At 37.6% G+C, this 27,953-nt stretch overlaps 1 protein-coding gene across 17 annotated transcripts in view; it reads right to left on the bottom strand.

Annotated features, from left to right (window-relative positions):
• ZBBX (zinc finger B-box domain containing) overlaps window positions 1-27,953 on the bottom strand; it is a 47,107-nt gene that overhangs the window by 6,672 nt on the left and 12,482 nt on the right. For 9 of the 17 annotated variants that reach the window (XR_014933408.1, XR_014933420.1, XR_014933407.1 and 6 more), the window contains 3 exons: window positions 17,197-17,263; window positions 5,625-5,697; window positions 285-4,332 (listed from right to left, as the gene is read on the bottom strand). The gene's annotated coding sequence lies outside the window, so the exon portion shown is untranslated. Of the gene's footprint in view, window positions 1-284; window positions 4,333-5,624; window positions 5,698-9,282; window positions 9,430-17,196; window positions 17,264-27,953 lie in introns of those variants that run through there. The other 8 variants (XR_014933413.1, XR_014933414.1, XR_014933409.1 and 5 more) reach the window with 7 other exon arrangements.

The raw sequence follows: 27,953 nt of genomic DNA, 5'->3' as shown, positions 1-27,953 counted from the left end.
AGCCATCCTGATGCTATTATTCAAACAACACAAAGAGTGTAAGCCCAATAGAGCTATAAAAATACTCAGTGAGATAAGCGTGCCAAGGCTCTCCCTCATAGCTGGATTTTTCCCTTTTGTAAGCGATAAGCTAAAACAAGTCAGACCAAAAAGTCCGGAGAATCCAGACTGATAACCACATATTAAAATGTTTACAAGATGAAACCACAGCAGAGAATTCTAATGATGAACGCTGTGGAAAAGAACAGAAGTGTTAGCCTTTTAAATTCTATTTTAATACCTACTTTCCCAACTGCCAGATGCTTTGCTACAGGTCCACTGTAGACTGCAGAATGGTTATTCTCTGGTCTTTTCTAGAACTTGCAGGCCCCTAGGGCTCAAGGAAAGGGAGAAATCATTGTCTTTCCAGCTGAAGATATTTGGAAAAGACTCTTCAGTTTCTGTCAGCAAAGGTTCTAGGGGGAGAAAAGCCAGCATTCCCATCACTTCCGGATTATGAGCCTTTCCTGAGGACTTTGAGAGCCAAGCTGACTGTTGCAGGCTGGGAAGCACCCTCTGAGCCAGGCCCTGCTGCACCCTGGGTGCATGCAAACATTCATAGACAGCACTGAAAGCACATTTTGTGGACTCTTAGACAACACACTGCAGAGACCTAAGTGCACAGAACTGTGTGTGAAATATTGATCTCATCCTCACAAGAGTGAAGGAAGCATGGGGATGGCTGAGGTAGATCCGCTCGCTGACTCTCTACCTGCTGCTATTTATGCAGTGAGGAAGCAAAAGGAAGCATAAACATTAAAAGGATAATAACAAGAAAATCACTCTTCCAGTGTGCACATAAAAACACACAGCTTGAGAGAACGATTCGTTCATCCAGTTCTGACCCTCAGCACAAAATCACAGCAGCAGCCTTCAGCCTTCTGCCCAGAGGGCAGCACTGATGTATGTCAGCTGCAGCTGAAGACAAGCAAAGCAGCAGCCCCTACCACTTTTCAAGAAAGCAAGTACTTCCAATGACCCAAATTATCAGTGTATGTTATGATCCACCATGCAACTCTGAAGCTAAACATTTTGGCATAGCAATGCTCAGAATCACCAAACAAATGTCTCCTTTCCCCACCCACACATCCCTCAAATGCTCTCTTGCTCTGTAATCCAAAAGACAGCTCAGTTCAGTCTCATCTCATATTATCCTATATCTAGAATAAACCCCTCTGAAACACAAGTCAAAATCACCAAGGATCACACATGGCTCTGTAACTTGCAGGAAAGCTTACATGCCAGGTAATGTGATGTGGATCAACGACAACTAAGCTGCAGACAAAATGAGATTTTTCTGCCTGATACACAGAACTCATGGTTGCCTTGGAAAGACATTCTATGAAATCTATGATCACATACATCAGGATTAAACTGAGGAGAAAAAGCTTGCTCCCAGTGCAATGTTTTGTGTGTAGTTTAACAAATGACAGCTCTCTAATGGCAGATATAGGGTGCATCAGGTTCCCTAGCAGCACCATGTCTCACCTTCCACCGATATAAAACACAAGCAATATTACAAAGCCAATCCAAGCAGGCTCTCAGGAGAACAAGTACTATTCAAATGTAATCAAGGCAATAAGAAATTGTCTCCGTGGTGCCTGTTGGCACATACTCATAACGCACCACTCAAACACACTGACATATACACTGATTTGGGTCTTTTAGGCAGGTTAAGATGGTTGCTCTAAAAGTACAAGAGGGCCTTTAGGTTAATATGATTAAAATTAATTTTTACTGTGTTGGGTGAAGAAGCTGTGTGTGACAACGAAAAGCCATTCAAATCGCCATCCTCCAGAGTGGCATTTTAGAGGTAATATCGCTGAGCAAATGTATGCCCACTCATGCAGTGCTACCCACCATACTCCATAAATTAAAATTAATTAAGCTGAAGCACCATCTTTATCGGGAACTGAATTTGCATCTGTAAATTTAAGACGAGTAATTGTGCAATATTTTTGTCAAACAGTTCCATTACCCTTTAATTGACTTGTGGCACCTTTCACACCTCTCACACTTCTTTAAGGGAAAACTGAAAATGTATAAAAATGCTTTAAGAAGTCACGGTGGGGGAAGCTGCGTGTTTCTAATCAGATGTGACTCAACACTGCAGAGATATTCAGGGGATTTCCTATTTTCTAGGAGTTCAATTTCTCTAAATTTAGTCGGTAAAAGTAAGATCAAATATCAGTAACATTCACCAGCCTTAGTATTCTACTGGCAAAAGTACTGGCTGCAAGACATTTAAGGGAAAATGACACAATAGAGTTGAAAAAATAGCAGCCTCTAAGCTAGATAATTCTGTATGTGGATAGACAGATAAAATAAGATTTCAGACCATTAAATGATCTGGAAAGTGACAGGAAAGGTTAAAGTAAAGAAAGCAATGATCTGTTTTCTTGCCAATAAAAAAAAAAAAAAGAAAGAAAAAAAAAAGCACTGCTTTCAGAAAGAATCACAGATTAATGTCCAGGAAAGGGGAATAAGGGAATGCCTGAAGGAAAACACTGAAAGGTTGAGTGTGTGGTCAGCAGGGATACCACTACATCAGCTGAACAGATTCTCCTCCACTTCCAACTTCATCGTGCTGTCCCACACTGTGCTGCATGGTGAGGAAGACCAGGAGCCTATTTGGCTATAAAACAGGGAAAGAAAACACTTTACAAAGCATGGGAATAGATCATTTAGATACAGGAAGGAAATAAAGGAGAATGACAAAAATAGGAAGAAATATTAAAGTTCTGTGTTTACAGCAACATGAATGTTAGCACAAAATTGATTAAAATATAAAACCTTAAGAAGAGGTAAAAACAAAATTCAAAGTTCTCCAGCAGTTTCTGTGGAAATCGTCCATTTTCTTCACATGTGCAAGAGCAAAAGAGACTGACAGTGGGTGAGCAGAGTGCAGTGCACACAGCCTATGGCCCAGGGCAACAGATTTCCATGCAGCAGATGACCCCAGCATTCCTCTCACACTTGTAATACAGTAACACAGAGCACAAAACGTACCTAGGGGGCAAACAGTTTACTTTTTATTACCTTCTGTTTAAAGGCAGCAGGTGCATTTCTTCCCTTCCACCTTTTATTAGACTATTGAATTTTATGTGATTACTTCATTGCAATTAAAAGGTACATTTCTCACCCCAGCGTAACCTCCACCTTGTTACATCCACTCCTCCAGCAGCCTTTAGTTTAAACATCATCTCACTCACCTTCTCAGGAAGAACGAACAGAGGACACAGTTCCTTTCTAGCCATGTTCTGAACACTTAGTATCACTGAACTGCTCTGATAGCAACAATTTTCTTAGCGGTTGCTGCACGGAGTGTACCTGTTCATCACTTTTCAAATGCCACTTCCTGTCTGCAGTGCTATTTTCAGTTTCTTTTACACTGCAAGCCTTGATATTTATGAATAATGCCTCTAAAAATGCCTCAGGGTAACCAAAAGATTTCCATTAATTATCTCAGTAAGAACTGAAGAAAGAAGAGCAAATATATTAACTGAATGGAACCACACAATCAAAAAGGCCTTCCCACCACTGCAGCTTCAAAAGGTCTTACAAAAAGCCTATCAAAATTAATTTGAGATGGAATTTAAAAGAGGAATAGGGTAGATGGAAAAAGCAGAGAATAGCTTCTTTACTTCAGCATTTATACAACCTTATTCTTTTTTACTGGGAGTCTTTAGACAGACATTTCTTTTCAATTTCCTGAAATAATTTTTGTATTATTTCAGAACGTAAAATTTTAAATAGAAAAATAAGGTTCTTGACTTCATAAGCCATTCCATAGAGCCCCCTTAGCTTATTGGGAAATAGCTTGTGACAACAATTCTATTAATTGAAAATAGAAGGAAAAAAAAGAATCAAAGCTAAGCACTGAATCACCCAGTTTGAGTCATCCAGTTCCAGAGGTTCTGCCTTCTTTTGTATCACCTGTATGATCATTAGATCTGGTTGAAAAGTACACAGAACAACTCAGCGATGTACTGAATATATTCAAGACACAAATTCTTCCTTAAATAGCATTGCCATTTTGACCCATAGTGTAGAGCAGTGAAATGACAAGGCAAGTCCAACAGACAACTACTAAAGCAATGCCAGAAGACAGGCACCTCTCCTACTGAGGTCACCGACCATAAAGACTGAAGCTCAACTGGACTAAACATCTTAAATGGCTTAACAGAGATGTTGCAACATCATAGTCTTTGACAGAATTAAAGAAAATAATAATTCTGTGCATAAGTACTTATCTTCCACACAATATTTTCCACCCAGCGATCTCTAAGAACTCTAGTGAAAATAGCAAAAAAAATGTTATTTCTTTTTAACTTAATACAATTAATATATCATTCCAGTTATTAAAATCATGTGAATTTTAGACTGCACAAGGGGTTCTAAAGCAATCATTAGAAATTATATAGTGTCACATGTTGGATAAAACCTTTTGCATTCTTCTGAAGAGAAAAAAGAATGTATTTAGTCTGAGTGCATAGATCTAATATCATAGAAAACTAACATTCCTTTTATCTTTCCAGCATTTCCTCCCCCCTCCACCCCCCCCCCCCCCCCCCCCAACTAATATGATTTAGAAACAAAACAGATTTAAAATAAAGCAAGTACACATCCTAAAGATTACTTTGATAATGCTAATATGCCCTTTAAAATTGGGTCCAGCTGGGAAATTGAAAAGGTGACAAGTGGAACCAACTTGTATTAGGTTGGCACAATACCAGGCACTGGCATGGCCTAAATGACAGTTACAGCATCTGGAAAGGGCTTGATAAGGAAATCCTGTTAGAGTGCACTGCTAGATTTTTATTTTATTTTTTTGCTTTTCCTTTTTAAATTACATCTTATATGATTTTAGTTTTGCCATCTCCTCATCTTCTTATAAAAAAAGTGTTTGTTTCTTCCTAATTGAAATACAGTTTTGATTAAGCAAATGCTTATGAAATGGCTTCCAGCACTTCTTTTTGGTAGAAAGAAATTCTAATGTGAGCTAATCTGATCACTGGAAGATATTTGGCTGGGCATCCTTCCAGTCAGAAGTTTAAAATTGATTATGGCTGTTCACAAGTATTTTCCTACTGATGTAAGTTCCTTAAATGGCCTCTGACCTCAATCCCCTCGGTTTCACTGGAAGTATTCTATCATATCAACTGTGTCTACTGATGTTGTAAAGAGAGTTTGTGTGTGAAAATATCCTTGTGAGCAAGGATATCCTTTCAAAGTGCAAGATGGGGAAGTGATGAGACAGGATTCAGAGGTGAAGAAAAAGAATGAAGAACCAGATTCAGAGTATTTTGTCAGAGCACTGTATTCAGCTTATTAACTTCTATGATTTTCTCAAATACAGTTACGCCTTGGTCTTTGATTAAGCTGTCCTGTGAGTTTACAGGTTTCACGAACCTGGTGGGGCTGCCGCAGCTTAGTCAAAAGAGGTGGAACATTTAACGTAGTCCTCTTGCCAATTACAATTCTATTTCTGATGAATAAACTCAGCTTCTGACACCCATGACTCACAGGGTTTTCCTGATTTGGAATTATATTGTACAGTCAATAAAATATTCAGGATGGATTACCAGAGAAGAAAGTCACAGAATGCATCATTTTTTCAGCGTCCCGCAGGCTAATGACAAGAGTTATAATCCAAATCTGAAACAACACAAACAGAACAGAAAGTGAAGCCCTTGCAACACACCTTAAAGTGCAAATTTTGTAGTTTACTTCATCACAACTGAGTTAAGGAGAAGCCAAAAGAATATATAGAAAATAATGTGAGCTATTACTGTGGCTGACTTTTCTCAACAAACAAGGTCTGTGGGTTGCATGTGGGTTCCTAAGGAATTCTGAGAACTGTTAGCCAATTTCAGTCAAATATGTCAGATTAAATATATAGTGAGTGCAATTATGCGCTCATTAAAAAAAAAAAAAAAAAAAAAAAAAAAAATTTATTAAAAAGCATATAAGAACATTGCAGAATGTTGATGAGAAGACACCATGTTTTGCATTAAAAGTTCCTGTGAGGTTATATAAGGAATCTGCATGCTAGAGAGCCCCAAATGGAGAAGGTGGCTGGAATTGAGACACTGTTCCAAAGCCAGGTAATTATTAGATGCAAGCCTACAGGAAGCCAAGCTTCATTAAATCAACGCAAATCTCTGTTACGCTGGAAAATTCTGACGCTAATATCAAGGCACACTACATGACAGTTGTCACTTTGGTAGGGTTTTCATCTCCTCAGCTTGCTATCGAGGCATCTCGGCATAAGGAGGATCTGCAGCCTCAGCCACCGCAGCTTCTCTGTACGCAGGCTTGAAGAAGGTCCTCACCTCCTCACAACATGATCTTTTCCTAACTGTGTTCTGGAAAAGCACTGCCCCTGCACCTCAGCAGCCTTTTTCAAGTGAGCCTTCCTGGCAATGGCTGGGTATTCATATGAACTGGTAGCCTTCTGGGGCTTTTGAGAAGCTTTCAAAACACAGGGTAAATGTCATAGCAAAATTCCAAAGACACTTTTAAAATAAATAAATTAGCAAAACTGGAAGTCCTCTTCTGCAAAAGATTTCACAATTTGATTAATGCAAAATACTTAAATTTTCTTAATTGTTTTTTTTCCCTTCCGTGTTATTTGAATTCATTTGTCAGAGAGACGGGGATAAAAATAGGGCTGTTTTGTTAGCTAGCTGCCATTCATCACAGGACACCAGAATTTATAAACAAGCAATCAAAAACCTGTCAAAATTGATGGGAAGAATGTGAGAAATTTCAAACGTTGTGGTTCTGTATTCTGACTCACTGTTGGATTTCTAATTTATCAGAGCACCTGTTACAGTCAGATGCATTTCGCATTTCAACTGGGCGATACTTCACCCAGCTTAGAACCTATTTGTTTCTGTAGTGCCTGCCAGTTGCAAATTAAGGTAAAGTATTAACCAGAGTCCAAAAGAGGCAGCATGGCTGGCTCTAAGTAACACTCTAACTAACAGTAGAATAGAACCTACGTCTCCTGACTGACTCCTTCTCCCTCATACCATCAGTCAGTAACAAGATCAAGAATCCACATTCTAAAGTCATCCATCTCCAGAAATAACCTGGAATTACATATTTCCTGGGAAATCAGCATATTTTCATCGTTGCCTATCTACATATTTCATTCTGTTTATCACTTCAAAGAACAAAAGATTTTAGTTAGACATTTTATAAATCCATGCACAATTTATCTTACATTAAAGTAGACATCTTTGTCTTACATTAAAGTAGATTTGAAAACAGAGAAAATAAATTACAAAACAAGTTTAAAAGTTTAGATGACAGGACAGAGAATATTACAAAAATGCTTACAATTTTGCAATCCTTGTTTCTCAAATTAGAATAGAAGGAGGAAAAACTGTTCCAGCAATAACCATAACAATTAGATAGACTAACCATTTAATAAATTATTTTTGTATAATTTGAATAATTTTTTGTATAAATTGAAAAAACACACCAAAACTTTCAATATATTCTTCCTGAAGATGAACATAACTGCACTGCAGAGTTCAATCATACTAAAGACAAATAAATTGATTGCAATCATTTCCTCCCCATTCATTCTCATTTATCAAATCATTTTAAAAGTGACAAAGTAAACATGCAAAACTGGTAATGAATATGAAGCTTCACCAGCCCCATAAGCCCGATTAAAGGAAGTCATTCTCAAGCTAATGTCAATGGAAATATCATGGAAACATGACTGCTTGTGATATTTTCAATGGAAATACCAAACAAAGAACTATCCAAATATTACTTCTCCTGTAAATATCATAAGGATATTTGCTGCTCAGATCAAAGGTAGGAGGATAAAATGGAAAAGAGGAAGAAAAGAGCAGAAAAAAAAGAAAGCAAAATCGGAAAACCTGAGAAGCAGACAGTGGCAGAGAGGTACTTGAATCAGAAGACCTCCTGCAAGAGGTAACTTCAAAAAAAAATTGTTAGAAAAAAGCTAAGTTAGTATTTATGGAGACTCATTCTCTCACCTTCTATTTTGCCAAAAAGAAAAACTCTCCAGAATTACCATTAATTAAATAAATCAACTTATGAGGCAATAAAATAAAAGAGTGAGAGGGAAGAAGCATCCTGAGATTTGAGAGGAGAATAAGAGGTGAGAAGAAGCATTCACAGATTTCAAGAGGTCACACACGTTTATACACACCTTCCTTATCTTAATCACATACATGCATAGTCCTCACTTTCAGCGCATGCAGGTAATAATCCTTACATACAAAAAAGTACACATTTTAACATTTTCAGGTACATTTTTCAGCATACATATTAATTTTCCTGACAGCTTTTTCTTGTCTGTGTAAATATATTGCAACACTTATCTCGATATATCCTCTGAGTAAATCATCCCACAAGCCAAAACATATCAGCAAGAGACTTTACAGCCCAAACGTTTGTTGACTTTCTCAATCCATCCTACAGATGATAAAATTAGCAATGGACATCTTTAGATGCATATTTAAAAATTGCAGTTTTCAGCTTCTGTACAGAACCAAGAAAAAATACAAAGAACAGTCATTATATTTTTTACATGAACTCTGTAGAGATTATTAGTGTATTTTTTCCACTAAAACTATGATAAGAACATGAAAACAAGTTTAAACTAAAATAAAGAAAAAAAAATCATTATGAGAAGAAACTCCACACAGAAGTGATTATTTGTATTCAACTGCTGTAAAATAAATTGAATGCTTCAATTTTATAGCAAGGATTAACAGAACATAATTGTACATAAACAATATATGAAGATACAGCCTTTTCAAATCTATCCTGATCAGTGAATGAACTGTAAATGGACAAGGAGAAATGATTCCAAACACCACTGAGTTTCCAGGCCTAAGTGCATTTCCAGCAAAGAATTCTGCCTCCCAGATGCTAACACAGGTATAAAGCTAAAAACACATTGCACTTGTCGTCCTTGCATCTTGACAAAATTAAATGCAAAGTTAATGATGCACAAAACCTAAATACAAACAAAATCAGATCTTAATTTCTTTTCCAGCCTCTCTCACACGAAAACCAACAGATGATGCCATCCTGCTCTTAAAACACGTTCAGGTACATAATATCTTGTGTTTAATATCATGTGTTTACGAGTCGTTTTGATGTGGTGCTCAGGGATATGATTTAGCAGAGGGTTGTTAGAGTTAACATACTATGGTTAGGCTGTAGTTGGACTTGATGATCTTCGAGGTCTTTTCCAACTTGGGTAATTCTATGATTCTATGATTCCATGATCTTCAAAAATATTTCATTAATCAATCTGAATAAAACCAAATGTATTTGAATGACAATCTGTTGTTTTTTTGTTTTGTTTTAATACGTATATCTGTCTGCTCCAAGCTGAGAAAACAAAACAGGTAGAAAGCAACTCAGGGAAATGCACTTATCTTAAGGATTCCTACTGCATAACTATTTTATTGATCCTCATGTTATGAGATGCCATTTAAGACAGAGCACGTTTCATTGTAAAGCACATGCTTTACTAGTTCAATAAACGTTTCTGTACTTTTATAAAAGAGCATAAGCTTTAAGATTACGTACATTAAAGCAGTAGTTGCTGTGTCATATACCTTGGTAAAGGAGATTCATAATCCATTGACTGAACTGTCTGCTTCATTGATTCAGCCAAACTTTCTAATAAGATGCCTCTTCCCCAGACTGAGCTATGAAATCTAATAATATAATTCCCTTTGTTTGGCATGTTTTGTCGTTGCCTCTCTATAGCTCAAACCACAATAATGTAGCACACAATTACTGCATGTTCAGATGCTGTTTCACAATAAGGAGAGGTTTAATGACACCTTCCAAGGGGGCCCAGGCAACAACTAATTTCTTCAGTTCAGCATAGGCTGATCAGCACACACAACCTTCCAATGTGGCTTTGGCAGCCAGATCACAGATTACCACTTGCACAATGTACCAGGCTTTATTCCTCATTACTACTTGTGAAACTCAGCAAAAACTGAAGTCTTTGTTTCAACTAAGCTTCACTACGCTTGTGGTTTTTTTCCATGTCATACCCCAAATTTGTTCTGCTGATACCTTGAGCAATTCTTTCTGCTCCCAGGCACGTCTCAACATCCCACATTCACATCATGTTTCTTCAGGCGTCTTAAGAAACTTGACTTTCCTTTGAATTTAATGATTTCGCACTATTGAACTCATCAGGCTTCTCTTTGCAAGTATTTTGTTCACAGTAAGCACCTCAGGTCAAACTGAGCCTTTGGGAAAATGCTTTGGAATACCACCTTCATCAAGTCTGCTTTCTCTCTCCTTGCAGATCGACTCTCTTGCTTACAGTGCTTTAATCCCCCACAGACAGATTCAGGGTGAATTCAGAAACTGCTAGATTCAAGGGTCCCCTTTTCTAAACCCTGCCATAATATTCAACCAAGTCACAAATTTATTGAAGCTCCTCTCATGTAGGATAAAGACAGCAGAGATGACAAGTAATACATTATATAATTTGTAAGGTCTACTTTTGGATATCCATCATGTGAACAATAAATCAAAAGCATGAGGCATCTCACCATGTCAACAGTGCTTACACCAGTACAAGTTGGGCCCAGCTTGCACACCAATGAATATTAAGTCAAGGAATTAATAGATAAAAAGGAAAAATCTCTATTCTGATGCAAATCACACCCCACACATAAGCAGTGGACAGGACTGAATCCTAAATACCTTACCTGTTATTTCACGGCATGGAAGAATTAGGAAATAACTGTTCCGGTGTCCTTGTTGATACTGACAGGCAACCATGAGAATTTTTATTTACTTATTTAGTATTTACTTTAATTTAGTATTTACTTTAGTTCCTGCTTAGTATCAGTCTGATACCAAGCAGCTGCCCTGATGATAATCACTGAGGTTTGCTGCAATAATACCCCCTGTAAGCTTAAGAAAATAATAGCTACTTTGGTTGTCTTCATCACTGCTCATAAGGGAAAACACACTTCAGTGATGTCAACTGGAGATGCGAATAGTTACCTCCCCTCTCCTCCCACTAAGTTTGCAGGGGAAAGAAGCAAGTTAAATTGGTGGGGGTACTACTGCCGGGGAGGGAACTACTGTCACTGTGATCCCAAAGCAACTCCTTGATGCTAGGCATTGTGTGGAGCTCCAGAGGTACTGAATCAGAAACTAGAGATTCAGTTATAGTCCCAAGGTGCTGTATCTTCCCTCAACCCAGTTCTCCCCTCCCCCTATTAAGGGAGGGAAAAATACAAGTCTCAGAGAGTCGTCCTTCAAACTCACTTCACAAAACAAAACTTTAGTAAATATTGCAGTAAATAATACTGAATTTAATTTTTAGGAGTGCTGTTTTTGCGTTGTTTTTTTTTTTTTAATGGCAACTCAGTAAAAGAAACCACTAGGAATAGGGAAGCAGCCCAGTATTTCTCTGCTAAAGAAAGCTTTTCCAAAGCACAGATGGTGCTGTAAACTTTCCACATATAGAGCACGGCTTATTTTTACCATTTTGCACCTGCATGTTTCCCTCCTAACAATCCTGCAGAAGAGCAACAAAACTGAGTCCATTCCTCACGCAAAAAGCCCACTCCTAGCATTACTCATCCTCTCCATCCCCTCTCTAATATATTTGTGAATAGGGAGATGGACTGAGAAGTGAAAAACCAAGCACACAAGGCATTCCAGCTGAACCACAAAATGAAATCATCTCCTCTTCCCAACTCCAGCTCTTAAGATGCTGCACAGGACCCCAGTAGACACAGTTCCTGCTTGGCACAGGGAGGAGGGTAGGACAGCAGCATGGCCCCCCAGCTGCATTACATTGGCTGGGGAAAGGCTGATGCCCTGGTTTCCTTTCTGTCTCTTCCCTGGTTGCTGATTGCTCAGAGATTCTGACCAGTCCCGGGCAATGGAATTTATGATAGCAGGTGCTTGATTGTATTTCTAATTCCTTGTGTACACAAACTTGATCTAGCTAATTTTAGTAGGCATACACTAGTGCAAAATCCTGTGAGAATGTTTGCAGTTTCAGTCCAGTTTAATGGATTATTATATTTTAAGCTAACATTCTTAGGTGATTTACACTACACTGAAATAAACTTATTTTAGTCTGAAGCAAGAGTGGCAATGCAGTTTATTGAATTGGTTTAATGACACTGATTTAAAATTACATCTTAATTTAAAGAGGTACAGCAATGCATATGAACAAGCCCTAATGTTATATAGCAAGGAGTGCTTTGAATATGAAGAGAACAAATATAAAAAGAGACAGACATTGCAAGACTATACATCTCAGCTCCTCAAAGCTCAGCTCCAAAGAGCTCAACATCAAATCTGATCTGGTAGTTAGTCAGGGGGAATAAACTCAGCATAAAAAAGTAATTAATGTTCATTTCCACATAGACTTGCTGTAAATTTTTATGCAAACTGAAAAACTCAGTACTTCTAAAAATCTCAGTAAAGCAAGGGGAAGACCACATACAGGAGACTGCATCTGTTTGGTGAAGCGTGGCAGGGGGAGGTCATCAAGTCATCACTATGGGGCTGATTCTAATGCTCATAAAGTTTAAACTGAAATATCATCAATTTTCTACTGGAAAGCAATTGTAGAACAGAAGAAAGAGAGACTGGGGCCTAGATTGTAGTTCAAGTTATAAAATTCTATGTTTTATTAATTGTTTCTTCTTTGGAAAATAAATTGTGTAATGGTAAAAATAAAAAAGGAAACCGAGTATTTACACATAGTTCAGCTCAGTTTACTTATGCTGTGTTTCAAACAAGAGTTGTTACTAGCTATTTCTGGAATTTCTACATCTCCCAAGATTTAGTTCATTATGCTGAAATCGAGTGCAAATAAAATATAATAGGGAGAAAGTGGCGGTATAAAACATAGTGTTGTACTTGGAAGAAGACCAGCCTTATCTTTCTTCTGCAAAGCATACTCCATTTTCTTCTTAGAATGGGTTCGTATATAATTTTAAGAGTTTAGAAATAAAGACTCCCATTTTAGTACCTGCTTAATGCCAGCTGCTCAACATTTCACGTTAGGCAATGTGATGGTCTAATATTACAACACAAGACACTCCTACTGCCTTTCTTATTAAGTCAAAGGTGGTAATCTCAGACCTTAAAAGTTGGCTTCAAATTCTTTGAGCTCTTTCTTTATGCCCTTTGACTGTAAGCAAATACAACTTTTTAAACAAACGAAAATAATGACTAGAAAACCTCTCACTCCTCTCCACAGAAGTGCTGCAAATGCTCAGTCTTGCTCTTGCTCTCTCATCTTCTCTGCTTCTGCAAAAAGATACAGAGCAAGGCACACTCCTCTATCACAGTGAAGGGCAAATCCTTTACGACTATGAGTAATAACTAAGTAAAACAGATAAAGATCTACCACTCCGTACCATCCATATCTTCTCCAGGAAAATAAAATATAAAAGGATCATATTTTTGTTATATTCACTACACTTAGGAGAATTCAGCTGCACCAAATTAGAATGTTAGTAAATTGGACAACTAATATACATTAGATACAAGTCTCAGAGAAGAGTAAACACCACAGCAAACTACAGTTGTCCTGTTTCTTTACTAAGTTTCCCTACTGCTCCAGTGCACTAATCCTGGTTTATAGCTGCTATGCATCACTGGAGCAGCACAAATTAGGCAAAGCATATCAATAAGGGTGGCCTAATACTTCCAGCAGAATGTTCTTAGGGTTTCTTAACCTGTTTTGGTGCCTGAAGAAGGAACTGTGCAGCTCAGCAGTGTATCCACTCAACACAGGTTGGATTAAAACTGGGTAACAGCAGGCAGAGGTTATTAACCTAAATTCTTCAGCACTATCAACCCAGGTGTTGCCAGAGAAAAATGTGCTAATTCTTTTATCAGTTTCCTTCTAACTCTCTAGTTTTAGTGTGGCACACGAACTTCTATATAAACTGTCTCAGTTCAGGGAGAATTGAAGCTCTGCTTCTCTTGGGAAGTCCATAGGGGAAGATAAAAACCATGATTCAATATTCAGCTCTGTGCTATGCCCACAGACACACACCACAAACTCTCCACTTCAAACATATTGGACCATATAAACAAACTGATATCAAACAACTGCACTCCAAGCTCCTTTGGCCAAAGAGAGAGGTACAAAAATCTACAAAGACTCTTCCAAAGACCTTTTCAGAAACTGTAGATGAAGTCACCTTTGTGTATAGCCAACAAAGCAGCTGAATGAACAAAGACACTTATTAATGAAGCAGCCCTTGTGACTAATTTAGTTGGGAGCCTAAAAAATACTGCAAGAGCAGCAAAAAGGAGACTGGAGAAAGCACAATTGAGTTAAACCCGAGCTACCTACCCCAGCCTGACATTATTACATGGGCTTTCTCCAATGAGATAAATACATAGACTCTCACTCAGCAAACACTGATACCAGAGTGGTGGACATAAGCCCTCCTTTATTTCCACAAACTGGGCACACAGTCACATTCATCTTCTCAACTAAACCATTCTTTTTACTTGCTAATTTCTGGAGGCCAAGAGAGTTCAGTCCCAGCCTATTTGTTTTGACTGTTTCCCTTCAACTGTTTTTACTGGTCAGATGCTCATTTGTCATTTACATTATTGCTCAGATAACAAGCATCTCTAGGAGGAAAATAATTAGGGCAGAAGGTAAACCATCTTCTGAGCACATTCTGCATTTGCAGCCTGCTCCTGTGGGAAAGCTGACATACTCTGCATTTGAATTTTGAAACAGATCCAGCAAGGTAAAATACTATCAGAAGTTCAAGGGTTTGAGCTGCAGCCAAGAAAAAGGAAAGTTAGCCAAGGTCTTATATGAGTGCATACACTGTCAGTGACTAAAAGCAATATCCTCCATTCATCTGAGGGAAGGCAAGAAGTAGATAAAAAAATCCCTGCTAGCTTCATGGCTTTGCCTAGACACAGCAGAACTCTAAACAGTGTGAAAAGAGAAGTATGCTTTTGTCTTCCTAAAGAGGTCTGACCTGAGACATTTGATTCTTACAAATGTGCATAATTCCACATGGTGCACAACACATTTTGCAATGCTGCCCAATACACCAAAACCAAGAAAAATCAGAGCAAAAGTAAAATAGCCAGGTGGTAAAAAAACCAGCCATTTTTAGCAATTGTTTACATGGAGAGTCAGTATAGGACTCCTGGGAGGTCTGGGATGTCTAGCTTTGAGCCTTCCCAAATCTCCTGTGTTTATCAAGATGTATTTACACACAGTTCTCAACAGGGTGATTTATGCTGCTTTTATCAGTCTGTCATCAGGAAATGCAAAAGCTGAGTCAGTTCCCAGCTGCAAAAGGACAGAGAGATTGACCTCTCTTGTTGCTGTTGGCAGTGAGGAAAGATTAAGGAAGGCCATGTAAAGTTCTACATTACAGGTTTTGCTGTAGAGATGTGAAATAATACCAATAACAAAGCAAAGAGAAAGTTGCCACAGCATGGTTTAAACCAGAGCCTGGAGGATCATGAGAGCACTCCAGCAAAGCACCAAAGCACATAGCCTCAGAAAGAGATCCTTGGAAAGACCTGTTACCACAACAAGCACCTCTCAGAACTGCTTCTTATTCCTTAACTGCCTCTTCTTCCTTAACGAGGTGTCCCACTTCTATTTAGAGAACATAAAATCATTAGAAATTTGAGTTCTGCACTGCTTGCAGCCCAGGAGTTCTTCCATGCCCTCCAGAAATGAGACAGTAAAAGTTACAATCATCTTTCTTAGAAGAAATGGTCTGAATTCTGAACTTTCCCAACTAGGTGATTTTTACCATTTTGTACAAGAAAAATTTCTTATCATGACAGAGCCTTCCAGTGACCCATGAGGTTCCAGAGTAGGAACTCTGTATTTGATTTGAACTTGAATTTTTGGTGAATGGTTATAACACTGCAAAAAAAAAAAAATGTTTGGTAAACCCATGGAAAACTTTACAAAGAAGCACAGAAGACTTAAAATGTATAGATGATATCACAGCAAGTTTGGAGCAAGCCTGAAGAACAATTTACAACCACTCAATTTGGAAATAAGTTCTTCAGATAAGGGCACCTTTACAAGTATAATCCACTGTTTTCAATGAAAAACCTGTATCTCATAAGTTTGGTTGGATGCAAGGCATTACCCAGAGGACTTTCAACTGTGAAAAGATGAATGTAAGTAACATTGTTAAAGATAAAAATAGACTGTGTTCATGGATAAACAAATAGAGTAGCTGAATGGCTTTGTGTGTGTGTGTGTGTGTGTGTGTGTGTGTTCCTTTGTTTTCAGCTTACTTTGAACAGCAGAGTTGGATTTAGCTTTCAATCATTTATCCTTTACTATTAAAGAAGCAAAAGAAATCTTTTCTCTTAAAGGAGCCTTTCTATTGCAAGTTAAAGACACGAGCGATAAGAAAACAAAAGTACATAAAAACACGTTGTATCCTGTTAGTAACACGTGAAAGGTGTGAAATCAACACGCCACGGTGTCGTATGCCACATGACAGAGCCAAGATTAGACAGCTGGTTTGCCTAAGCATGCTGCTGAAAAACAAATCACAGTCACAGCATTCACACAGGCAGCCATAGCCCCGTTTTTGGACAAGTTTTAATCTCACTGAGCAGACTGCCAGTCGAAGCTGGATCTGAGGGCCCTGTAACACATTATGCATTGTCACATATTAAACCCTTGTTGCTGTGTAATCTGTTTTGAAGGTGCCGTCTAAACAGGCAGAATTGATGTATGTTCCTTTATCTCTGAGAACAATAGGATCAAATGGGCCATGCGTTTCTAGGTGTGCAAATAGCTCCAGGTTGACTGTGCATGCGTGTTTGTGCATACATGCATGACCTACCCCACTGCTAAGTATGATTTCCCTATCATCTGTATCAACATCAGTATTCACCAGCATCAATTAACATTATTTTGGGCTGGCAGCCCTTATTAACGTTTTATCACAGCATTTTATATGCATTTCAGACAGATAAGTAAGTATGCTAACAGGAGATTAAAACTGCTAGTTTATATCCCTATCAGAAACACCTGCATGGAACATTTGAAGAACTAAAAAAAACAATCCTACATATGACAAACATCCATCAAAAATCTGATAAAGTGGAAAAAAGATCCTCATCTACCTTAATTGCACTCCAGGCTCTTCAGGCTTTGGTCTCTTTTAAAACATGTTGCATTGGCTTTCCAAACCTAAAAGAGTACATAAGATAATGTGGTTAATGCTGTTTCTTACTAAATACTTTTTCTGCTCAAAAATTCTGCAAAAGCTGTACATAATTTATCTATAGGTGACCCATAAGTTCACCCAGCTAACACTAGATGGTGGTGTGATGCACTACATTGTTCTGACAGCAGACTAAGTCAAGGCTCAGACACGAAAGTAGTAACAAGTTTTCTATCCCAAGGACTCCAGCTGAAATAATTGGGATGGCTGACTACAGAGGGAGAAAAAAAAATAATCCATAACTCAGCATTTAACGAATTTAACCTAAGGCAGTAGACTTACAATTGTGAAATTGGAAGTTAACAAAGCATTCCTTTTACGTCTCTTTATCCTTTAAATGCCTTCCATCCAAAAAGAATTACCACTGACACTTCCAATTTTTGAAGGAAAAAAAAAGACTCTGAAAAGTAAGGTTTAAAACTGGTTTTATTCCAAACTTTTATAAGATCTAAAAAATGTGCAGGAAAAAAAAAATAAGAAATTAACTCTTTCTACATAAAGAGCAGCTGAGAGTCAAACCATCTCTCTTCCCATAATCTTCCCAGGTCACACATTGAAGAGGGGAAAAAAGAAACAACTTTATTTCTTTGTGATTACTCACATACCTGTCACTGGGAATGGAAAGGAGTGAGGTCACTTTCCTAACCATCAGCCTTAGCTACACAGTAATCTATGCATGAAAATTTAAATGCCGTTATAGAAAACAGTAAGAAATTAAAAATGAAATATCTACTGAATACTATTTTTTCCCACTTTCAAAAGATATGGGGGAGAAAGTTTCATTTGATTTGTTTTTTAGAAGTTCATTTGCATCTGTTCTACTTTCATCTTGAACAAGAAAAGTCTTAGGTTTCCATGACTGTCAGACCATTTTAATGAGACGAAGAAAGTGTTTTCTCATAAATTATTCATTTCTTTCCTCTCCTATTTTTTAGTTCCTTCTCTTCTTGCGATACTATATTAATATTCTACAACCTGTGTAACAAAATCCTTCCTTTAAGACTACTGCATTTGATTTTTCCACCAAATAATAAATATAATAAATTGAGTGCTGAATAGAATCCTGCATGCAATTTCAATGTATTGCGTACAGTTTCATTCTTTTTCATCAATCCTCCTGTTCAATTTCTTTCTTTATATCTGGTGGAGGACAGGGTAAGAACAATGAGGGTGGAATCAAAGACTGATGAAGGAGCCCAAGAGAGTGAGGGTTCTAGAAGTGCATAGTAGCTTAACCTGCTGGCCAGTGCTGTGCACATCACATGCATCCAACAAAATAAAATTATCAATAAATATCTAGATAGATAAATCACTGAATCAATCAAATCTGGTTACTATAGGTTCTGTGATTTTTCTTCCTATCTCATGATCTATCTCTATCCTGCAGCATGAGAACTAATAGCCTGATAATTTTTTCCCAGCTAATGGAACAACAGATTCTATTCTTGTATTCTTGATAAATGAATTTACCACACAAGTGATTTACAGTCTTAGTGGGACAAAGAGAGATGAAGGAGTCTTTGCCAACAATAAATGACTCCATTGCTTTTGGCTAAGTTGAACAGACTCTCAGAAACATGCTTCCTTCACATACTATTTATTATAAAGACATTCACAGATAGTGAAGCTTTAACACAAAATAAGCAGCTAAACAACTTCAGTAAATATTAATGCTATGTATTAGTCCTTCAAAAACATTCACATCTATCAAATACATTCTTCAAAAATTACACTTTAGAGTAAAGTAATCATACAACTCCCAGAAGGAGATGCTGAGCTGAATTGCACAGACATATATCTTGGTTCCATGAAATGATCAGGACTTGTATAAAACTAACAACTAGTACTTTGACCTCAACATCTTCAGTCCTCTGCTACTACAGAGATTACTTATATCCACTGATTTATAGCCATTTATATTCTAGGGCTTGTTTCTTAAGAACAAAGGTTACTTACAGAGGATATCCTGGAATGTTACTACTATGCAATATAGTGACCAAGATCAAAAGATGCTAAAGATTAAACTGAAATATATATATATATATATAAAATACAGGGAACAGGTTTCAGAAGTGAGAAAAGCTGAATGACAAAATTGGCATATCCTGTGAATCAATTAATTACAATAGCAATGCTCGAGACTGAAGAGACACAAGAAGGAAACAAGCATTTGGAGCTCCAAAGAGCGTGCATAATATAAATCAGATAAATGAATTGCACAGGTTTTATCATTATTTTACTCTTGGTAATGGAGTGATAATGATGATGATACCAAACAAGTTCAGCCAACTTTCCATGAAGAAAAGTTTCATTTAGTGCTAAGCTGCCACAGAGTACCAAGAGCTAGAGCAAGTCACCATATAAGCTGGTAATAAACAAGTTTCCTTAAAATAAAAGAGATCAGGTTTATCATGGTACCACTTTCTGGATCAGCTCATGGTTACAACTTGCATCATATTCTCAGTGTACTGCAAAGGAACACACAGAACTGCAGAAAAGCTGTCTGTAGTGAAACAGGCCTGCCCTTTCCAGCCTATCAGCATGTTAACTAAATGAGTACAAAATGATTGTCCTAATTCCATTTCCCTCAATAACAGTAGATCACAACAGCTTCAGAAAGGTTGGGAGGCAACTCTTCAGGGAAACACAGAGATCTCCAATCCCAAGAAGGACTACATCACACCACTTTGTGAAAACAGCCCATTTCAAACCAGCATAACCCAGCAGACTCAGTGCCAATGCACTTAGAAGATTTTGTCCTAAGCAAATAAAAGCTCTGTTTTTATGCCCCATACAATTTAGTACACGCATTTCTATTAACCAGATTACATTTCCTTTGACTTTTTTGCTAAACACCTTTTCTTTTTCCTTTCCCGGGAGCGAAGACCTTTCCTTAGATACTGCACAACATACACAACCCCCCAGTTCTTAGCATGTAATTTCCCAGTTTCCTAATAAGTGCCCAAAAGCCTGCTTGAGATGATCTCCTACTGCCAGACAATCAGTGTTGTTCTACTTTCTTCTGGGTTTCATATAGCCTCTCTACTTAATTAACTTCAAGTGCTCTATTCTCCAAGGAAGCAGAGGGAGAGTTTATGCAGAGGTGTGGTATAAATTACATAGAAATGTGAGCAGAGTAGAAATCCAAGGCAGTCTGCTTGCAGTAAATCATTTATTTATTTATTTTAACATCTATTTCTCTAAGGACCAGAACCAGGCTTTCAGCTCTTAAATAAAAACCACATGGTAGCGTGACACTTCAGTATCTCTAGCAATTTGAACCATTAGGTATACACACAACGGCAAGTACCCAAATGCTTCTTAAGGATTTTTTAGAGCCAAAGTCAAAACTTCATCCAAAAAACCCCCACAACGGAATTCGTACTGGTTGCCTAGGTGAGAAATTCATCAGATCTCCCCTATTGCCTGAAAGCTTTTAAAGCTGCATCTAGAAGGATCCAGCCCTTATGAGCCAGACACATAAACCTCAAGCCTGTAATTAAGTACACGGGCTCTGAACACCCTTGAGACTCTAAACTATTAAGCATGTTCGAAGTACAACTAATAGACAAGATCAACTTTATTGGTTTTAAATGATAGCCAGAGTCTCTCTTCTACTTTATTAGATAATAGCTTAAAAATTAGAACAGCCCTCCAGGGAAGTGAAAACAGGTCAATACAACCTTTCTCCAGAGAAGATTCAGCACCAAATCACTCACTGCTGGATGCAATACCCAAATGAGCACCAGGCTATGTAAAGCAACAAAGAAACTGGCAAACATTTTGGCAAAACCATGCCAAATCAGTGAGCCACAAGAAAATAGTATAAAATTCATGGTGCTGCTTAGCCTTGTGATTCTGACACTATGCCAGAGGAACAGTGACCTGAGATCTGCTCTCATTCCTGCACATACAGATGATTAAGAAAAAAAATAACCCATAGGTAGAATTCTTTTAGAATGCTAGGAGTACAGCTACAGCTTCCAGCACTCCCTCCACAGCTGGGTCCTAACCACCAGACCGCCAGCCATTCCTTTGGAGATGCGTATTCATACCTAAGTCAAAGCATGTGTTAGACCTAGGTTTCTGACATTCCACAGGATGCTCCTGATGCACAGGTACCTGCTTCCTTTAATCATTCTTCGTAACAGTTAGCCCTGATTCAACAGTTCTTTCAGAAAAGGAGCATGCAGATACTCTAAGAAACAGAGAAGACACACTAATAGGAGGCAAATAAATTCTACATGTTGAAGGTTCTAAAATAACATCAAATTCATAAATCCTAGTGTTTTTTTTCCTTCCCCTCTCAGCAAAATGAAAAGTTTCATAACATAACTATTTTGTGAGGGCAAAGCCTTCATTAATTCTATCAGCTTCAATTAGATTAACAAGATCCGTTTTAACTGTCAGTATTAACATGAAGACAAAGCGTAAATGATTTGAGAAGGCTTTCTTAATTGGCACATAATTGTAAGGGGAAAAAATATCTCTTGCATCAGATTCATTGTTAGAAAGGATAAGTAAATAAATCTATAAAACAATTTATTCTGTTAGTTGCTGGGAAACCTCTGTGTTGATATGACAACCATGGCACAATAAACCAGATTACAGCTTGCTTCTGATCTGCCTATGTTCTTCTACATTTTTATTAAGGGAAGTGTTTTCTGTCTGCTATGCTATAGTGACACCTACAGAGAAAAGAATACTTAAAACAGAGGACTTGGGAAGGAATCAGCATAGAAACAATTCCTAAGAGCTGCCTAAACATGTTGCACATCTCTGCAACATGGATTGTTTTAAACCCAGTGAGAAGCTCTTGAATGCTGTATGCAAATCTCTTAGGACCCAATTTATAAGTGTTTGCACTAGACTCATATCACAAAATCACGCTAATAGCAAGTTTCCAAGCAAAGTTGGTTATTTAAATTGCTGAATGTGTTTTGCTAGCACTTATTCAGAAGCATTAATTTTAACAGTTTTCAAAAGATCAGCACTTTCTTTCCCATAGCACTGCTGAATTTACAAGCATCATCATCTCTGGAACTTTCTATTGACCCCATATTGTTGCAATGGTGTTGTACAATCTACTTTCCCTTGAAAATGTAATGAATATTTTGTTTTTGTGGAGGAAAGAAATATTCCTTTTTCCCCACTCCTCATTTTCTTTAGAAACTCTTTATGCTTTAATTATATTACATCTTCTGAGGACAATGTTGTCTTAATCATTAGAAACTACTTTCAGTACTCATCCAAGTTCATTTTATATCATATTTTTGGACTCTCAGGGCCTGACACCTTAAATACTAATTTTACTTCCCTGACCTACAGAAATCCTGAGGCATGCAGCAGCTACCTCCTTTCCCCCAGGCTTCATGCATCCGACAACACAACATCTTCCTTTCTTCTTTCCAACAGGTCTTAACTTTTCTTGGTTTTTATGGTTAATGAAGAGTTAAGTAGCTGCACGACATCAAAGACCTGTATGAAGAGGGGTCCTCTTCAAAGGATTTGGTGGAAAATCTGAATCAATTAAGAAAAGCCTTCATTTCCCAATATAAAACTGCAATTAGTATCTCTTAAATATTAGCATCTGTTTCACCAGGAGAAACTTCAGTACCAAGGGTTTAGTGAGCTTTCCGGGAGAAAAGTTTAGCATTCTGAACATTCTCATAAATTCTGCAATAAGCGTGCAGAAAATATTTCAGCAACATCCAGCCTCAGCAGAACAGAATGATTACCCGCACGAGACTATTACTATTATACAGGCTCAGAGTTTTTCATTACAAGATTATAGTGGGTGACCACATTCCAGAGGTTTAACCTAAGAACCTACTTTTCATTGATTTCTTCCAACAGCCTCAGACAATAGACATAAGATACTTTTCTTCCCAGCTGATAGACAGTTTCTCTGCTTGTGAATCCATTAGGATTTCTTTTCTCTCTTCGACATCTGGATATAATCAAGAGCAAAGACCTAGACATGCCAGCTTGAAGCTAAATAGAACAACAAGCAGATCTTGCAGTTGCCATAATTCACTCCTATTCATTTAACCTAACTAGTCCTATTCCCTCCAATTAAAATGTTAACATTGGAATTTACTGAATTAACTTGACTTTCAGTTGTGCCTGTCCAAGTTAAGACATGTATTTGTTCAATTCTGGAGATGATGTTTATTTGCAAAGAGTAGCTACTTCCATTACACTGAGCAGACCATAAGAACTATCAGCAGTGCTTGACACTGGTCTTAGCACTGTGACTGTTTCAGGCTGAAAGCAGAAGGCCTCTGTAGAATTCCTTGTGGGTCTCTAAGTAAGCACACATTGTCACAAAGGAGTTAATGTTAATAAAACACTGTTTTATTACTCCCTGTCCTTAAACATTAATCTAGACTCACAGATGTTCTCCTTTCCAAAGCAAATGATAAATGAGAAAGCAACAAAGATGACACAGCTATCTCCAAAAAAGATGAGGATTACTTCTACCTCCCTCTCTCCCAAAACAAAATCAAAAAGTTGGAATAAAGGAACACGATGCATGTGAAATTTCATTTATTTATTTTATAGGCAGACATGGCCTGCAAAGGACAGGCAAGAACTTTTTGCTGTGTGCAGCAAGTGTTATAACTGACTCTGTTATCTCCTTTCTTAGAAACCCACTCAGATTCTACCTATGTTAAACTGTTCCCTGACTTAAGTAATCATCTCCTTCAAGCCCTTAAGCAATAACAACAGACTGCAGCAAGGGTGAACTGAAACCAAATAACATCACTATCAGTGGAGGTAACTCAGCAAATGCAGAGTTATTTCTGGAATCAGCAAGTGCATAAAACAATCACAGTTTGGAAAGAAAGGAGTCCTTTTACATATTACAGACACACTGCAACTAAATATTAAAAACTGGAGAGTTGCCTTAAGCATCCCAAAGCTTGTCACTAAATATAATTCATTTTAATAATTCTCTCAGACAAGGAAAGCAAAAATAAATATCAAGTCAGATAAACTTTTGTTTTTGGATGAAGTAAGCTGTGAGGATTCCACAGAGTGATGGCTCTTACCAAAACTCATTGTTCTGATTTACTCTGCATTTCCTAAGGCAGCAAAGGCAGCTCTTAGAGTCCTTGATGTGGCAAAGAATGAAACAGCTCTTCCTTCTGCAGCTGCCTAGCACTTCTGTCCAGTATCTCCCTCACATCTAAATGCCCTGCAGGATCCATCTGGCTGTATGTCTATATAGCTCAATGCAGCTGTATCTCAGTATTCACAAAGTGCTGCATCACAGTGAAATAAAGGTATGGGTCAAGGATGCGGTCAAAGATTTCGAGGTACTTATGTCACTAGGTGTCCATCACACATCAGGCAATATTGCCTCTGCCAGTGGATGCTCCACTTGTTTCAAGTATCTGAAGTGTTGTGACTGATTTTGGATCAAATAGCAGAGCTTGAAAGCCCTACTTTGGGCTCAACTTTGATAAGAGTATTGCTGCCCCTGTTATCTTTACTGACTGCTTTAATTTTCTTCCATACATCTCATATTGGTAAAGGGGTGGATGTTAGTTTTTATCCTTTCCTAATCCTTCTCTGCAGCCAAAATAAAGACTGTACAGCATTTCCAAGCAGTATCACGCAGCAACAATAAAACAACTTTTTCCCACATGCCTCACATAGCTCTTTCATGAGAAAAAAGATGCTACACACGGGTCTATTTACCACAATTCAGAAGGTTATGCAACACAACTTACATAATTCCATTCTCAGGTCTCTGTTGTTGTAAGATGAAGTTTAAACTTACTTTTATTTCCTTCCTTTTGCTCTTCATTTTGCAGGCTTTGGGCTGTGGATATATCAAGTCAGCATGCCTGGCATACTCTGAATTTCAAACACAGCTATCGCTACATCTGCAGTGCCAACTATACTGAACACTATCATATAAAACATCTACACGAGTTACAGACACAGTAGCCTGACATACACTCAGCTAACACTGTCAAGAAAATACAATGATTATTGCCCAGGTAGCAAATGCAAACCTTTCCCATTCCTCTAAGGTACTTTCCCACCCACAGACAGTACTTTGTTTATCAGTGTTCAGTTTACTCTGTCATCCAATCATTTTTGTATGCTTCCAAAGGCAAATTTAATGAGAATATCAGACCCTTTTTGTATCAATGAATTGTCACTTATTTGTCTTCTTACTCCAGACCACATTTGTTGCATAGTCTGATATTTTCACATTTTAATTCCCTTAGAAGTATTGGTTGAAAACAATCCAGTCCTGGCGATTTGTTAATGCTCAGTTTATTGATTTGTTTCAAAACATGAGGATTGCTAAAGAGGACAGAGCTGGGCTAGAAAGTTCAACCCTGCACAGCAAACCCTACAGAAGGCTCACAACTTGCACTGTAATTACTTAGAAAAATTTAAGTACAGACACGAGGTATCTCTTTTACTACAAGATATATCTTTTAAACCACAATTCTGGATGGGTTAAATGAGGTTAGTATGTAATAGAATATGACAAAAAATAAACAAAAACAAATAACCACAGAACACCAAAGCTGGTATATATTCCACAAACTCCACAAGGAATTCTTTGCCTTTTTCAGATCATTTAAACTACTTCTGTGCACATACTGAAAACATACAAACACAAGAGCAGCAATGTGTTTATGTGTGCTCAACCTTCCAGCTAGCAATCTTAGTACATTAGTCCTAGATCCCCCTTATCAAAACATGAAACAATGCCTTATCTCTATAGCCATGTAAATATACCATATGCACTTATGCCACTAAATCTACTTTTAATCTCTCATCTCCTTTAGCCTATGCTCTTCATCTTCTAGAAATATATATATATATCTGAACCCATACTGATTTTAATTGGATTTTGTTTATTTGATGCTATATTGCTAATGAACTAAGCTAAGTAAAATGTCCTCATTTGAGGAAAATCTTCACATCCTTTGAAGTTCAAATTTGTACTGGAAGAGCCAGATGGTGTGCATCTTGTGGTACTTTTAGTTAATCAATTGTCATATACACAAAAAAAAAAAATAGCAATCTATTATTTTTAAGCCTAGTAACTAGTTGCCTGCCTGTAGCATTTAAATGGTACAAGCAACATCTCTGCTGAGGGCTGCCAAGCAAAGAGAAACACTGACGAACAAAACAAAGGCTGGAGCCAGAGAGTCTACTGAGAAACAGAGGCCACAACACTGACTGGCTACAAAGAACAACAAAAACCAGAGCCTTTCCTTGGCTTCAGTGTGAATGGAGAGAGAGAGAGACCAGGATACTTCATTAGCAGAGTCCTGAGAGAAGAGAAATTTGAGCAGTCTCTTCCTGTAGCACACAAGCAAAATAGCAGACTTTCCATTAAAGTCCAAATCCACAGTCCCAGCAAATATCTTTTCCTACTCTCTTCTCTCCCCTGCCTCCACTTGTTGATTACCAGCAATAATGTAGGATGGAAGAAATAAAAGGAAGAATAAGAACAAGATGCAAAGTTCAAGGACCAAGTACAAGGTTTACACAAAGACCTTTACTTATTTTACTCTGCAATATGTTGCATTTTGATTAACACGCCTGGAGTGAAAGAAAATAGAAGCAGCTGAAGAACCACAAAAGAAAGCACAGAAGAAAGTAGGATGAAATGGATCTAGGCCTTTAAAAGTGTACAGAAGATACAGATTTCTTTACATTTTGAAATCAGAGTTTCTTCAGAAACCTAAATAAAAGTTCAGCCATTTACTACCAATTACTAAAAAGTCATTTACAGTACAAAGATACTTTCACACAAAACAAAACTACAACATTCCTCCCTTATCCTTTATATAAATTGAACCTAAAACTGGAACAGCTGCCACGTTTGGCTGACAACTCAGTTGACACTTTGACAGGTCATTCAAATACAAAGTATTTCACTTTCATCTAAAGCAAATGGATTTCACTTTAAATAGCCCACTTCATGCAGTGATACTTTCAGGCACAAATCCTCAGTTGTTGTTCATATAACAGCATTTAACTGACTTGTAAATTATGAGCAATTTACAAAAGTAGAGATTTTCACATTACAAGACAATAGATTTCAAATTAAAATGAAGCATCAGCTTCAGAATGGAGATAATCAAGAGGAAAGGTTATGCTGTTCAGAACCTTATTTCAAATTAAGGTAGCAATAGCACACATCAGGATATGAGCAGTTCCCTTCCTGCTTCTCTTCAAGCACTTGTTGAGCCCTTGAGCACAGACACTGACATGGAGCACTCCCCATCTGACCACTGAAGTGAACATCAAGCATACAATTCACAGTGCTCTGCAAAGAGAGCTGAAGAAGTGTTCTAGGGAGAGCCTGCAAACACTTGTAAACAAAACTGCTGTCAATGGAGATGCACTGATGCGTTCAAGAGTGTGAAAACAACTTTATATATAAAGTATTGACCGCTTCAAAACAGATTACAAAACCCAAACTGCTGCAGCAATTTGTAAGATTTGTGTTGTGTAAAATCACACATTTAACTAAAAGTCACTTCATACAGTTCAGGTGCTCTTTTTGATCATCTAGTTAGTCTATCAATCTTACCAATAGGTCTTGGAAAAAAACCAAACATATAAAGACAAAGATATAAAGCTAGAATTACAAAACTGTGATATGTTTAA

The sequence above is a fragment of the Coturnix japonica genome, chromosome 12, assembly GCF_054131305.1.
Source record: "Coturnix japonica strain WE chromosome 12, WE-NBRP24, whole genome shotgun sequence".
Taxonomy (NCBI): domain Eukaryota; kingdom Metazoa; phylum Chordata; class Aves; order Galliformes; family Phasianidae; genus Coturnix; species Coturnix japonica.
Note: the sequence above shows the minus strand (reverse complement) of the source record. Positions and strands in the feature narration are given on the sequence as shown.